Source organism: Molossus molossus, unplaced genomic scaffold, assembly GCF_014108415.1.
Source record: "Molossus molossus isolate mMolMol1 unplaced genomic scaffold, mMolMol1.p scaffold_m16_p_5, whole genome shotgun sequence".
Taxonomy (NCBI): Eukaryota; Metazoa; Chordata; class Mammalia; order Chiroptera; family Molossidae; genus Molossus; species Molossus molossus.
In genome coordinates, this window is record NW_023425388.1 from 36,524,238 (window position 1) to 36,539,436 (window position 15,199).

At 41.0% G+C, this 15,199-nt stretch overlaps 1 pseudogene; it reads left to right on the forward strand.

The window, feature by feature from the left end:
* The first annotated feature begins 13,395 nt into the window (after window positions 1–13,395).
* On the forward strand, window positions 13,396–13,518 carry LOC118618059 (annotated as a pseudogene).
* Window positions 13,519–15,199: the final 1,681 nt, after the last annotated feature.

The following is a 15,199-nucleotide window of genomic DNA, read 5'->3' on the forward strand; positions in this document are numbered from 1 at the left end:
GGATAAAACCAAGAAATTTATTTTAGAGCTTTAGAATCAGAAAATTTAAAAATTAATCCTGATTAAAGGCTTCAGTCAGTTGAATTCTGGTTGAAATTCTTTCTTAGATCATTCTTTATATTTTATACCTTGCCCATGAGTTCTCTCTATCATTAGGATCAGGCCACTTTCATGGATTTTAGATGAATCTTCTTTATTCTCATTTTCAGGACATGGAGGGATGACTCAAACTTTTAAAGAAGGAAGTTGTACACTTAAATTTGCATAGCGGTGTACTTCCACGTGGTTTGTCTAATCTAATTTTTATAAATCTCGTGACTTAGAGCAGATATTAATAACTTCATTTTGAGATGAGGAAACCGGCTCAACTTTAAGTGAATTTCCCAAGGTCACTGAGAAGTTACATGGCAAAACTGAGATTTAAGCCCAGACATTTTATCTCCCAATTCAGTGCTCTTTCTACTTTCAAGGACACTAAGTCTGATTTCTCTGGCCTACATCCAGATTTCACATGTACAGTCTCCCATGATTACAATCCTAATTGTTGGAACACGGCAGTTGGTTCTTATATTAAGGATACACAAGCACTGTAATCAAAATTGTGGGAGGGCCCAAAGGAAGAATCAGGTCAGGCACTCAAGATAATACTCTAAATTTCAGTGCAATGAAAAGATGGATCTTTCATCCCTTTCTGTTTCACCCACTAAAGAGTAGACAGGAGAAAAGCTGAATGAGTGACATGGGGCATGAGTAGGTTGGATGCACAGAGGCAGCAGTACTTGGAGGGGAACACAGACCTTGCTCACTTTCAGTTTTATCATATGTAAAGTTCAGATAATAGTAGCTATAATGCACTATTTTTGTACTAATAAAATAAGGTGATCATTTAAAAATAATCAGCAAAGGGTTGTTTGAGTACTAGAAGGATGAATGAATGACTCCTTGCACATACATGACCTAGGCTCTAACTTCATATGGGGGTGGGGGATAAAAGCTCCAATCCCCTAAACACCTCGTTGATTCCCCCCAGCAACCAGCCCCCATCCTTAGATGCTTTCCAAAGTCACCTATTAACATAAACTCCTGTGTGGTTCAAAGGGGTTTGTTATGAATACCACAACATCTTTATCACTCTTATCACTTAGGAAATTCTAAGGGTTTTAGGAGCTCTGTGCCAGAAACAGGGAGCTCCTGTGCCAGGAACACCAAATATATATTTCTTATCACAAATAATATCACACTCCCCTATCCACAAAAACTACTCTAACCAACATACAGGATGACCATGTAACGTATTATAAAACAAGGATTTTTGAGAATGAAGAAGATAGTTAAAGATTACACTGGAATGATAGGCATAAACAGAGCCTGTCCTATATACACAGTGGGACTTATGACAACTATCTAAATATTTCCACTTGGACATTTTGAATCTCACTCAACAGAAAAACCCTGAATCATTGATTTTCCTACAAAATCTGTTCTTCTTCATATTATTAAATCTCATCTGTTTTCACCCCAACTGCTCAAGCCAGAAACCTGGAAATCATGCCCAATTCTCCTTTCCCTCTCTCACATCCGTGTCATAGAATTTCTATTGTAGAACTCTCTACAAAGTATAATCCAAATATATATATACTTCTCTCCTGCTCCATCTACTGCCTAAGTCCTTCTGCCCCACCCATTGCTCTCTAGCACCACACCCTGTTCACTTCCTTCACACTCTGTAATGTGGACAAAAAGGGGGTGCTGCAACAAATCACAGATTCCTAACTGGGCAGGTGCTGGAGGGTAGTCACGCCCCAGGCATAAAACTTTTCAGTAAAAAATTTATCTTTGCCTCAAGCAAGTCCTGTCCATTGTTTCTGTGCATCGAGGTTAACAGACCTTGAAAATGCCTACCCCAATTTCCAACTACCTTCAAGAGAGCACATAATCTTGTGAACTGTCCTGTAATTCAATCCCCGCCTTGCTTTCTCCCACCAGTCATCTTCCTATGTTTTCTCCTCAACCTCAAATGCTTCAAAGAAACTGCAAAACTGTTACTCTGAGGAACATTTGAGATCTTGCTCCCTGGCACATGTCGTCAGTTTGTTCAAACTAACTCATAAAATTCTCTACAGGTTTGGACATCACTTACTTTGACAGTAATTATCTCTTTGCTAGTTTACGTGTCACTATATGTCTTTTCTAGTTTACTGCAAGGACCCTGAGGTTTGGTCACCCAGTGCCTGGCATTCCTAGCACCTAGCATAATGCCAGCACAGACTGTTATACTCAATAAATGTTTATTAAATGTATGAATACATGAATACACAGATAAAAAATAACCAATCATCCTGCAGTACACCTTTGGAAAATATGGTGTAAATAGTGTGAAATTGATAATAATAATATAGCTGGGTCTTTTTGGTCCTATTAAAAAATCGGTAGACCCAGAAACATGGAAGTAGGGCACAGACTGACATCCCTCAGAAGAGGGTGTGGGGGGAGGGGGGTGGGAAGAGATAAACCACAGAACTTATATGCATTTATACATAACCAATAGACATGGACAACAAAGCTGGGGACGGGGCGGCGGGGAGGTGCCAATGGGGTAAAAAAGGAAAAACATCTCTAACAAAAAAATTAATTAATTAATTTAAAAATTTAAAAAATAGCACTATTGATGATAATGCTGCTGAATGCTTGACTTCCACATTACAGGTCTCCCCTTCTCTATCAGACAGAAGGTGTTCCTGTAGGGGCTACATTGCATGGGTCAACGCTCTAACCACTGAACACACCAGCCAGGGCAGATAGCTGTCATTTTAAAGTTTGACTTAGGGGAATTGTATTTACAGCCAGAGTTTATAGTCATCTTTATTTTTATTTATTTATTTATTTTTTTTAATCCTCACCCGAGGACATTTTTCGATATTTTGTTCAGATAGAGTGAGAGGGAGAGAGAGAGAGAGAAACATCGACGTGAAAGCGACACATCGAGTGGCTGCCACCCACACGACCCAACCAGGGCCGGGGACAAACTGCAACCAAGGTACGTGCCCCTAGCGGGAACCGAACCTGGGTCTCTCAGGACCGCAGGCCGACGCTCTAACCACTGAGCCAAACTGGCCAGGGCTATAGTCATCTTTAAAAATGTATATCAAACTTACTTTTTATCTTGTTTTGTTTGGTAGAATTCAAAATGCATGAAAACAGTGTTAAGAGATGGAACTTGAAGTGTAATTTAATTTCTGACTCGGTAGACGCATGATGCTCTGCTACCATTTCGGCAGAGTTATAAGCTGATTGACTATTTCTGATGTTACCAGGCAGCTGCTCTTGGATTATTCAAGGTGCTATAGAAATGTAATGATGTCTTTCTGTACTCTGTAAAATTCTGAGTTTGGTTTGGTGGAGATTTCTTTTTCAAAATAAAATATTCTCTTATGAAAAATAAAATCAGCATCTGAATCTTTAGGACAAATACCTAACAACCAAGTAAGGTCAGAGTTAATGCTGGGAAAAGCAAAAATGAAGACAGATGGGGAGAAAAACAGAGAATAGGTGAATTCAAAACATTTCCTTTATTTTGCTTTCATTTGCTCTCTGTATAACTCTGTTTTAATTCCAATCCTGCACTAGTAGAGAAAATTACATTAATGAACTGGTAAAAACAGTCTTTCTGATTAAAGAACGTAGGAGACCAAAGTTTTGCCACCCTGAAGCTGCCTTTTGGGATGTTGATTTTTAAGCTGGTTATTAAGACTCAGAAAGAAACTTTGACCCCTCCCGTTCCTGCCCAAGAGATTCAGATGGAAAGGCCTACTCCAGGAAGGGAATTTTAGGATTTTGCCTTGGTCTAATTTAAATTAACTGTGGTTGCCCTGGCCGGTTTGGCTCAGCGGTTAGAGCGTCGGTCTGTGGTCCAGAGAGACCCATGTTTAGTTCCCGCTAAGGGCGTGTACTTCGGTTGCAGTTTGTCCCCAGCCCTGGTTGGGTTGTGCGGGAGGCAACCACTCGATGTGTCCCTTTCACGTCGATGTTTCTCTCTCTCTTCCTCTCCCTCCCACTCTATCTGAACAAAAAAATGGAAAAATGTTCTCGGGTGAGGATAAAAATAAATAAATAAACAAAGATAAATTAACTATGGTTAATTAACTAGAAAAGCCCTGTGTGTCCCACTGTTTCTGGGTTGTCTAGCAAGAATTTCCCTGCCACATATATTCCACTCTCCCTCAACTACCTGTAAACCCCCCATTTTCACTTCTGAAATCTAAGACCCCTGATACCTGCATTTTTTTCCTTTTGTCCCAAATATCATATATACACAATGTTGCCTCGTTGTCTTTAGCAATTTTCATGCATATGTAAATTCCCACATTCATGCATTAAAATGTGATTTTCATCTGGCTAGAGTGGCTCAGTTGGTTGAGTGTTGTCCTGTACACCAGAAGGTTGCCAGTTTGATTCCCGGTCAGGGCACATACCTGGGTTGTGCATTCGATCCCTGGTAGAGGCATGTATGGAAGGCAAACCGATTAATGTTTCTCTCTCACATCAAAGTTTCTCTCTCTCTTCCCCTTCCTCTCTCTAAGCATGTTCTCGGGTGAGGATTTAAGAAATTAATTTTATTTTCTCCTGTTAATCTGTCTCTGTTAATTTGATTACCAGCCAAGTAAGAAGTACTTAAAAAATAGAAGTAAACGTATTATTTATTTATGTATTTATTTTTCCCCTACAGGAACACCTTCTGTCTGATAGAGAAGGGGAGACCTGTAATGTGGAAGTCAAGCATTCAGCAGCATTATCATCAATAGTGCTATTTTTTGCTAGAGTTAGGTTGTTGCAATAAATACCAAAGGAAGATGTATTCCACAACAGGTATAACATGCTGGACAGCCGTCCAACATCAAAAAGTATTAACTCTAAACATTAACTTTAAGACGAAAATTAAACTAGAGAGATATTCTCATTTCATTTATAACACCATTCATATGAATCTCTGTAATAAACAACCAACCAAATAAGTGAGAGCCAGTGCTGGGAAAAGGGAAAAATGGGAGTGGGAGATGGAGGAGGACAGGAGAACTGGCAGTTTTTATTATTATATAACTCGTTACTGAAAAGCTACACGGGGACACAAACACACACAAGAGAAGAGTCTTTCACCTCAAAGAATAAACATCCCAAGGGAGTGGTTCCAACTTCCTAGCCTTTGAGCCTACATCCCTGAAAAGCATAGTGCTGTTGTCAAGATTGGTTCTGCTTCAGAATCTCAGTCTCTGTACCTCTCCTATTTGATATTATAAATAATCACAAACTACATCCATGGCATTTGCAGTTACAAAGCATCTCTAATAGAAAATTTACTTGCAAATATCTGAAAGTTGCAAGTCCTGTTTCTGGAAATGGCAATGCCACCTATCTTTGTGTCCAAGACATGGGAGTCCAAAGTGGGAGAAGAGTAGATCCCAGAAGTCTCTGAGGCAGGCCTCTTGTGTCGTAGAGAACATTTCCTCTAGGACAGAAGCCACCTTAACCCCTCTTCTAGGACAGAGTCACAGTAGAATTACTTGGCGAGATAGCAATCCTCCTGCATCAGTAAGGTACTTTTAAGTGGAGGCAACAAAAAACCCAACTCCAGTTGGCTTAAACAATCAGGGTAATTTATCAGCTCATGTATTGAAAAGTCCAGAGTAGAGAAAGCTTTTAAGTATGGTCCAGTGAGGGCTCCACCTCTCTTTCTCTGGTTTTCTGGATTCTGCCTTTATGTTGACTCTGTGCTCAGATGGCTTCCCTTTTAGTTATTTATAAAAGCAACATTGATTTCTTGCTTCTTCATTTCCATTCAAGGAGAGAGAGCCTTTCTTCACTCAACCATTAACCTTAAGTGCTAGACTTGTTCCAGTTGGATGACCCCAGAACAGATCATGATGGCAAGGGAGATGGGATTAGAATCATCCTGGATATAGGCATAGTTGCAACTGAATGTAGAAGGGTGTGATATGGCAGAGGCACCATCATGTCCGTACCCAGTCTCTGTATTGATTTCCTTGGTCCCTGTAACTTAGAACCACAAACAAAGCTAAGAAATAGACTCATTCAGTGTTTTGGGCCATTCTTTCTCTCTCCCTTGCCCCTTTTCTCCCTCCCCCTCCCTCTCCTCCTTCTTCTTCTCTCCCCTACCCCCTCCCATTCTCCCTGCCATCTTTACCTCCTGCTTTGTTAAAACTGATTGGCAATGAAAGGAAGGTAGGAAAGAGGATGAGGAAAAATAAGGCAAAAAAGATACAATGTCTTTCATTTTAGTAGAAGGACTCTAGGAAAGATTAAGTGATTCAGTCTGCATAGTTACCCAAGGTCTGCAGCTGTAGCCAGAGCTAGTGCTTTAGATAAGTAGATGCATGTGGTGATCAAAAAAATTCTATTTGGGGAAATTTTAGAAGAGAAAGAAAAATAGATTGATTACCCAGAGGTACTATACAAGTCTGGACAATTATTCAAACCGACTACAGTTGGCCCTCTGTATGTACAGCTTTCACATCCACAGATTCAACTAACCACAGAGCAATAATATTCAAAACACAAATCCTAGAAAGTTCCAAAAAGCAAAACTTTGGACTTCCGGTCAAGATGGCGGGTAGGTAAACGCGGTATCGCGTCCTCCCACAACCACATCAAAGTTACAACTAAACTATAGAAAAACTATCATTCAAAATTGCCTGAAATCAAGCTGAATGGAAGTCCTACAACTACAGAATTAAAGAGGAATTAAAGAAGCAGCCACACCCAGACTGGTAGGAGGGGCGAAGGTGGACCGGCTGGTCCCACACCCACGTGTGGCGGATAAAAATCAGGAGGACACCTCGACTGGGAAGGTCCTCCCTGAGGACTGAGGGGTTCCCGTCCCACATCAGGTGCCCAGCTCAGGGTTCCAGTGCCAGGAAGAGAATCCCCATAACTTCCGGCTGGAAAAACCAGCTGGAACTGAGGCTCAGGGAGGCTGAAGCGGCTGGAGCCCCAGGCAGCTCCTTAAAGGGCCCACGCACGGACTTATCGGACTCTCTCCCTCTAAGCTTGGAGGGGAGGCAGCTCGAGGGGCACCAGAGACACACAGGGAAGAACTGAGCTGTTTGGCACTGGAGCGAGGGCTGGAGAGGGGGCTTTCTCAGGGACAAACGTGCTGTCAGAGGCCTTTGTTCCTTTGGTGAGCCATTCCCCGGGGCGGCAGACAGTTGCCATATATGGGACTCCAGCAACCTGGCTCATACTGGTAGCCCCACCCTGGTGACTCCCTGAGGCCCCGCCCCGCCCCACCCAACTTTCAGGCCCACCCAACTTTCAGGCCCACCCAAGCTGTTGCCACTTGCTTAAACATAGGATTGGCCGGTCTTGGATCCTGCTTCAGGTTTTCCTAAATTCTTTCAAACAAGCAGCATCTGGTCTCAGCTAGCCCCATATCTCTCATTAAGTAATACACAGAAACAAACACAGGGAGGCAGCCAAAATGAGGAGACAAAGAAACAGGTCCCAAATGAAAGAACAGAACAAATCTCCAGGAAAAGAACTAAGCGAAATGGAGATAAGCAACCTAACAGATGCTGAGTTCAAAATACTGCTTATAAGGATGCTCAATGAACTTAGTGAGAACCTCAGTGAACTTAGGGAGGGCCTCAAGAGCATAAAAAAGGACCAGTCAGAAATGAAGGAAGCACAGTCAGAAAAGAAGGAGGCGCTAACTGAAACAAAGAATAATTTACACAGATTCAATAGTAGAGAAGGTAAAGCCAAGAAGCAAAACATCGATTTGGAATATAAGGAAGCAAAAAACACCCAATCAGAACAGCAAAAAGAGAAAAGAATCAAAAAAAAAATGAGGATAGTGTAAGGAGCCTCTAGGACAACTTCAAGCGTGCCAACATTTGCATCTTGGGGGTGCCAGAAGGAGGAGAGAGAACAAGAAATCGAAAACCTATTTGAAACAATAATGGCAGAAAACTTCCCCAACTTGGTGAAGGAAACAGACATACAAGTCCAGGAAGCACAGAGAGTCCCAAACAAGATGAACCCCAAGAGGCCCACACCAAGACACATCATCATCAAAATGCAAAAGGTTCAAGACAAAGAGACAATCTTAAAAGCAGCAAAAGAAAAGCAGTTAGATACCTACAAGGGAGTTCCCATAAGGCTGTCAGCTGATTTCTTTTTTTTTTTTTTTTTTTTTATCCTCACCCGAGGACATTTTTCCACTTTTTGTTCAGGTAGAGTGGGAGGGAGAGAGAGGAACAGAGAGAGAGAGAGAAACATCGATGTGAAAGGGACACATCGAGTGGCTGCCACCCGCACAACCAACCAGGGCCGGGGACAAACTGCAACCGAGGTACATGCCCTTAGCGGGAACCGAACCCGGGTCTCTCTGGACCGCAGGCCAATGCTCTAACCGCTGAGCCAAACCGGCCAGGGCTGATTTCTCAAAAGAAACTTTGCAGGCCAGAAGGGAGTGGCAAGAAATATTCAGAGTGATGAAAAGCAAGAACCTACAACCAAGATTACTCTATCCTGCAAAGCTGTCATTTAGAATCGATGGCCATATAAAGACTTTCCCAGACAAGAAAAAGCTAAAGGAGTTCATCACCACCAAACCGTTATTATATGAAATGTTGAAGGGTCTTTTTGAAGAAAAAGATAAAATATATGAACAGACAAAATGTCAATGAATACATATCTATCGACAATTGAATCTACAAACAACATGAACACACAGAACAGAAACAATCTCATAGATACAGAGAACATTTTGTTGGTTGCCAGATGGGAGGGGGATTGGGGGAATGGGTGAAAAATGTGAAAGGAATAAGAAGTACAAATTGGCCCTGGCCGGATTGGCTCAGCGGTTAGAGCATTGGCCTGCGGTCTGGAGAGACCCGGGTTCGGTTCCCGCTAAGGGCATGTACCTCGGTTGCAGTTTGTCCCCGGCCCTGGTCGGTCGTGCGGGTGGCAGCCACTCGATGTGTCCCTTTCACGTCGATGTTTCTCTCTCTCTCTGTTCCTCTCTCTCCCTCCCACTCTACCTGGGCAAAGGGTGAAAAAATGTCCTCGGGTGAGGATTAAAAAAAAGAAGTACAAATTGGTTGCTAGACTGACAAACCTCAAAGAGAAGGGGGTCGGGGGAGGAAATAAACCAAAGAACTTATATGCATAACCAGTGGACACAGACAACAGTGGGAAAAGGCAGGAGGGAGGAGGGGGTCAATGGGGGGGAAATGAGGAACATCTGTAATACATTCAACAATAAAGATAAAAAAAAAAAGCACAACTTTGAATTTGCCACATGTCTAGCACTAGGCTGAATTCATAGGAATGAAGTGATATATAGGCATACCCTGCTGTAGCTTATAAGCAAATATAGGCTATAGATAAATACTACATACCATTTTATATAAGAGACTTGAGCATCTCAGGATTTTGGTATCTGAGAGATACCAATTCCCCAAGGAAACAATTCCTTGAAGATACTAAAGGACGACTTGTGTTAGTCATGAACTCTTAGTAACTAAATAAAGAATTAAAAATATGGTAAATGTTGTGCATAATAATTATTTATAATTGCCCGGAAAAAATTGAAAACAACATAAATATTCATCAGAAGGCAAAGTGTTATGTAGATTATGGTACATTGAAAAAGAGACTAGAAAGAAATACACTAAAAGATACTAAGTTTTCCTGAATTGTGTGTGTCTCCAACTTCTCAACTTATTTTGTGATACTGTTACATTAATTTTATAACTGAAAAAATTGGAAAGCACTATTACTTGGCAGATATCTACTTAGCAGTTCGCCGCTGTGCTGGTAAAACAGCAGTTACAATTAAGCAGTCTATCCTCTGTCCCAACAGCCCTCATTCATTTATTCAACAAATAATGATTGAGCACCTATTATGTACTAGGCACCAGGGATACATCCATAAGGTAAATGACTTGGTCCCTGCCCCTATCCTTACAGTCCAGTGAAGAAGGCAGGCAATACGCAAGTGATTTATTACAAATCAGGAAAACCTGGTATAAAGGTAACCAACACAATATCATAATAGGAGGAGGAATCTTTTTTAAAAGGGGGTCAGAGAGCTTTTGAGCAGGTGGTATTTGGATTGACCTGAGAATGAGAAGATGCAGGAACTGCAAGTGGCAGGACAGAGCAATTTAAGCAGAGGACCCCAAGGTGAGAAAGAGCTTGGCAAAGTCAGGAGCACAATGTAAGACGAGAGGGTTTAGAATGAGGTTGGAGAGGTAGTAAGCAGGGACAAAACCTTGATAAGAATTTTGTATTTTATTCAAAGTGCACTGTGAAACCATGGAAGGGCTATACAGAGAAGAAACAACATTTAGTTTGCATTTTAATAGGATCACTCAGGCTCCATTGTGAGGGATGTTCTGGTGGTAAATAGGGGACTAGATAAGAAGCAGAGACTAGTCAGAAGGTCTCTGTGAGAGACTGTGAACCAGTGAACTGGATTAGGGTGGTGGCAGTGGAGATGACAGAGACTAAAAGGTTTCAAGGGTACATTTTCAAGATAGACCAGAGGATATGGTGGGGTGAGGAGAGAGTGACTCAAGGACAATTACTGGTTTGAGCAATTGTGTGTATGGCAGGGGCATTTACAAAGATGAGGAAAGTGAGAAAAAATAGATTTGGGGAATACAATGAAGAATTCAGTTATATTTAAATAATATTGAACTGCAATATATAATCTGTTTATATAATTCTTCTCTCCAAGAAGGATGGGGAATAAGTGTTTCACCTGTGAAGTCTCAACATCCTGAACAATGCACGTTACAGACTAGGTATTTAGTGTTTATTGAATGACTATCACAGCTTTGCAAATATTTCTTTCATTTCAGTGCAGTAAGACTTCAGTTATTGTGAAAAGCCTGATTTTAGACAGTTTTCCTTTCCAAGGCAGACAAGGAAAACTTGATTGACCATTAATTATTCTTTAACTTAAAAGGAAAAAGTATGAGATTCTTTATTTTTTTAAATTCTTTGTTTGTTTAGTTTTCTGTAGTTAAACTAAAATGGAAGTTAAAAGCTTTAATGTGTGTGTTGAAATTCTTGGGCCTGCTACTGACCTTGTTCAAGTGATTTTTACCTCCCAGTGTTTCGGGTTCTCCATTTGCAAAAGGGAGATAATGGTCGTTGCCTTATCTCACAAGGATGTCATGAAAATAAGTCAGATAAATTGCTTTGCCCTCCTTGAAGAGGAACTCTAGAAAGTAAGCATTATTAGATATGATGATGAATACCCACAACTTCAAAGATATTTTTAAATTGCCCCCCAGTCTTTGAACATGTTAAGCCTGTGAGTAGCACCGTATTAGGTGTTTGTACATTTCTGGCAAGCTTTCACCTCTTGTTAAAGCAGTAAATGGTCTTGGAACAAATGTATTTCTCATTCTTTGATAACTATGCTTCCTTGTTTGTACACTTGAAAGATCATTATCATCTGGCATATGAGGTCAAGTTGAACTCCTTGGTGCCATTACAGTTCAATTGCTGCTTTAATTGAGCTTTTCTTCTAAGGTTGAAAATAAGTCACTTGATTTACGTTAGTAAGCTACTTGCATTCTAAAAATTATTGTGAGGTAAATAAAACTATTTTCTGCAAATGATATGTATAATGTTTTCCATTTTAGCTATAACAACCTCATTCAAAAATTGATATAAAATTCAATATTTTTATTTCTTCATTGACGTATTTTTTCTGATGGGCTTTCCTAAAATTGCTTTTAATAGCTATAATTATTCATTTTAATATTTCTAATATAGACAGCCACAGTACACATATAAATATCACCTCAGTAGCCATGGCCGGGTGGCTCAGTTGGTTGGAGTATTGTCCCATATACCTAAAGATTGTAGCCCTGGCCGGTTGCTCAGTGGTTAGAGCACCGGCCTGCAGTCCCGAGAGACCCGGGTTCGGTTCCCGCTAAGGGCACATACCTCGGTTGCAGTTTGTCCCCGGCCCTGGTTCGGTCGTGAGGGTGGCAGCCACTCGATGTGTCTTGTTCACGTCGATGTTTCTCTCTCTCTCTGAACAAAATATCAAAAACAAAACAAAACACACACACACACACACAAAGGAAGAAATGAGAATGAAGGCAACATTCAAATGAAAACACTGCACAGTTTGATGATTTCCTAGGAGGGGAGATTAAACCAGGATAGGGAAGGCTATGAGGGACGTGATCTCAGTTCCACCAAGTGATGGTAGGATTTTCCTCACAAACCCACCAGGATCTGACAGAATGGACACTGAAGGCCAGGCTTATCCCTCAGGCAGAACCACTGGAACAAATTTCCTAGGTTCTATATGTGGGGAAGGAGTAGCACTACTATTTAAGAATATTATTAAGGTTTAATTTTGAAATTTCTGTCTTTAGTGATATTCCCAGGGGGCTATAAAAGATGCCAACAGCATAACCTCTTCTCAAGTACAATTACTTTGGGTAGGCCATGAACTGATGGATGACCCAACTGCCACACGTCTGGTGTCATTGAATTTGCCTAGGCCAAAGGTCATAAATTAGCAGCCTATAATGGGCCAGATTTTATCTCAAAAAGTTTTGTACTGGCCCATTACAATGACTTCTGACACCAACAAATCGAAGTAGGCCAAACTTCACAGGTTAAGGACACAGTCCTCCATAAGACTGCCCTTCCTTACTTTAGACACTAGTCACAAGTTCAGGGGTCCCAAGGCTACCTTTGCTTCTGACCAGCTGGATACAAATTCAGAGGTTCCCACTAACCCCTCAGGTTTGATAATTTGCTAGAATGACTCACAGAAATTTGGAAAGTGTAATACTGACAATTACGGTTATATTATAGCAAAAAGGATTCAAATCAGAACCAGCCAGAGTGAGCATAGGGTCAGCTCTGAGATGGTCTCAAATGTGAAGCTTCCATTGTTCTCTCCTGTGTCCTCAGGGAAAACACTACCCTCCCAATGAATTGATATGTGACAATACAGAGTATCGCCAACCAGGGAAGCTCATCTAAGCTTCAGTATGTCCACAGTTTGTATTGGGGCTTCACTACATTGGCATGATTGGTTGAATCACTCAACTCATTCTCAGGCCCCCTTCAACCTCCCAGGAGGTCAAACTGATAATTCTATGTTTGGTCTTTGTGGCGTGACCAGCCTCATTGTGAGTCATCTCATAAACTATTAGGTATAGTCTGAGGGGCCCACCATGAATATGAAAGGCATTCCTACCACTTGGGAAATTCCAAGGGAGTAGAGGCTACTTCCCAGGACTCAGGAACAAAGGCCAGCCAAATTCTTTGTCATACACCCACACAATATTTAAATTTTATTTCAAATTAGCTACCAACATTTAAAAATCAATGTTTAGCTTTGTACAGTGGCAGTATCATAGCCAATGAGGTTTATGAGAGTCATAATTATTACTAATTGAAAAAATAGTAAAAATCAGTGTTTGTTAAAAATCTAAATTTTTTTGTCCTCCAATGAAGTATTGGCAATTTTGGGTCTTAATTCCCACAAGACTCTTTCCCCCTTTAAATGGACAGTCATTCTCCCCACCATCTCCACAGTCTCTAGTTCTGTATTCTGGGCATGATTCACTCCTTTCTTTCACGTCCATTGCAGACATTTAAATTTACAAACTCTGGCCCGTCATGGGTAGTTTTGCTGTTTTACTTCCATCACACATTATTTATTACCCTAAAAGAATAAATGGGGGAAGAATGACGATTACCTTTTGTCATTTCAATCCCATCTCAGTTTAAAACCCCTTCTCCTCTACACTTTGTGTGAGTGGGGATGCATGTGGCCATATAGGTATGCCTGTGCCATCTGTCTCTTAAGTCTTGAGCCAGGCTAATCAGGAATTTTTTAACTGCAGAACCAGGACAAGCTGAATTAAACTCGTGTCATATTCAGAGTCAGGAACCATAGCCAACCTAGCACTTTAGAATGGAAGCCTCTCATTCTAAAGACAAAACAAGACCTACATTTGTCATTTTTAAAGCCACTGCTTCCTTCATAAGCATAAAATTCTCACATCTCTATTATTTGAAATTCAAAATGAGTAAAGGAAAATAAATGGGACAAATATTATTCTTTTCTTTTTCAAATCCTCACCTGAGGATAATTTTTCATTGATTTTTTTTTTCAAGCGAGCGGGAGGGAGGGAGAGGAGGAGTGAGAGAAACATCAATGTGAGAAAGACACATCGATTGGTTGCCTCCCACACGACCCCAATAGGGTGGGAGGTTGAACCTGCAAGCCAAGTATGTGTCCTGACCAGACTTGAACACTTGACCCTTTGATGTGCAGGCTCATGCTCTAACCACTTGGCTACACTAACCAGGGCCAAATATTGTTAAATTCGAACTTCATATACTTTCTCACATTACACCCCTTTGTAAATCACTTGTTGAAGTAATATAAAAGGCATGAAAGAAGCCCCAAGGACTTCAGGAACCACATGAACACCTATAGACTCTTTCTGGTGATGTCATATAGACTTGTAGTACAGTAGATGCTCAGTATTCATGGATTCCATATTTGTGAATTCATTTACTCAGTAAAATTTGTAACCTCAAAATCAGTATCTGCAGTGTTTTTACAGTCATTCATGGGCATGTGCAGAGCAGCGAAAAATTTGAGTCACCTAATACAAAAGTTCCCAGCTAAGGTCAAACAAGGTGACACTCTACCTACATTGTAAACAGGTGCCTTTTTTGTGGTTTATTTAGTAACACTTTGTGTGTGTATGTGTGTGTGCTTTTTGTTACTGATTTTGCTGTTTATTTATTTATTTTTTTTTAGGATTTATTTATTTTTTTAATCCTCAACCAAGGACATTTTTCCATTTTTTGTTCAGATAGAGTGGGAGGGAGAGAGAGAGAGAGGCGATGTGAGAGAGACACATCGAGTGGTTGCTACCCACACGATCCAACCAGGGCCGGGGACAAACTGCAACCGAGGTACGTGTCCTTAGCAGGAACCGAACCAGAGTCTCTCTGGACCGCAGGCCGACGCTCTAACCGCTGAGCCAAACTGGCCAAGGCTGATTTTGCTGTTTAAAATTGCCCCCCAATGTAGTGTTGAAGTACTCTCTGGTGCTCCTAAGTGCAAGAAGGTTGATATACCTTGCCCTGGCCAGTGTTGCTCAATGGTTAGAGTGTC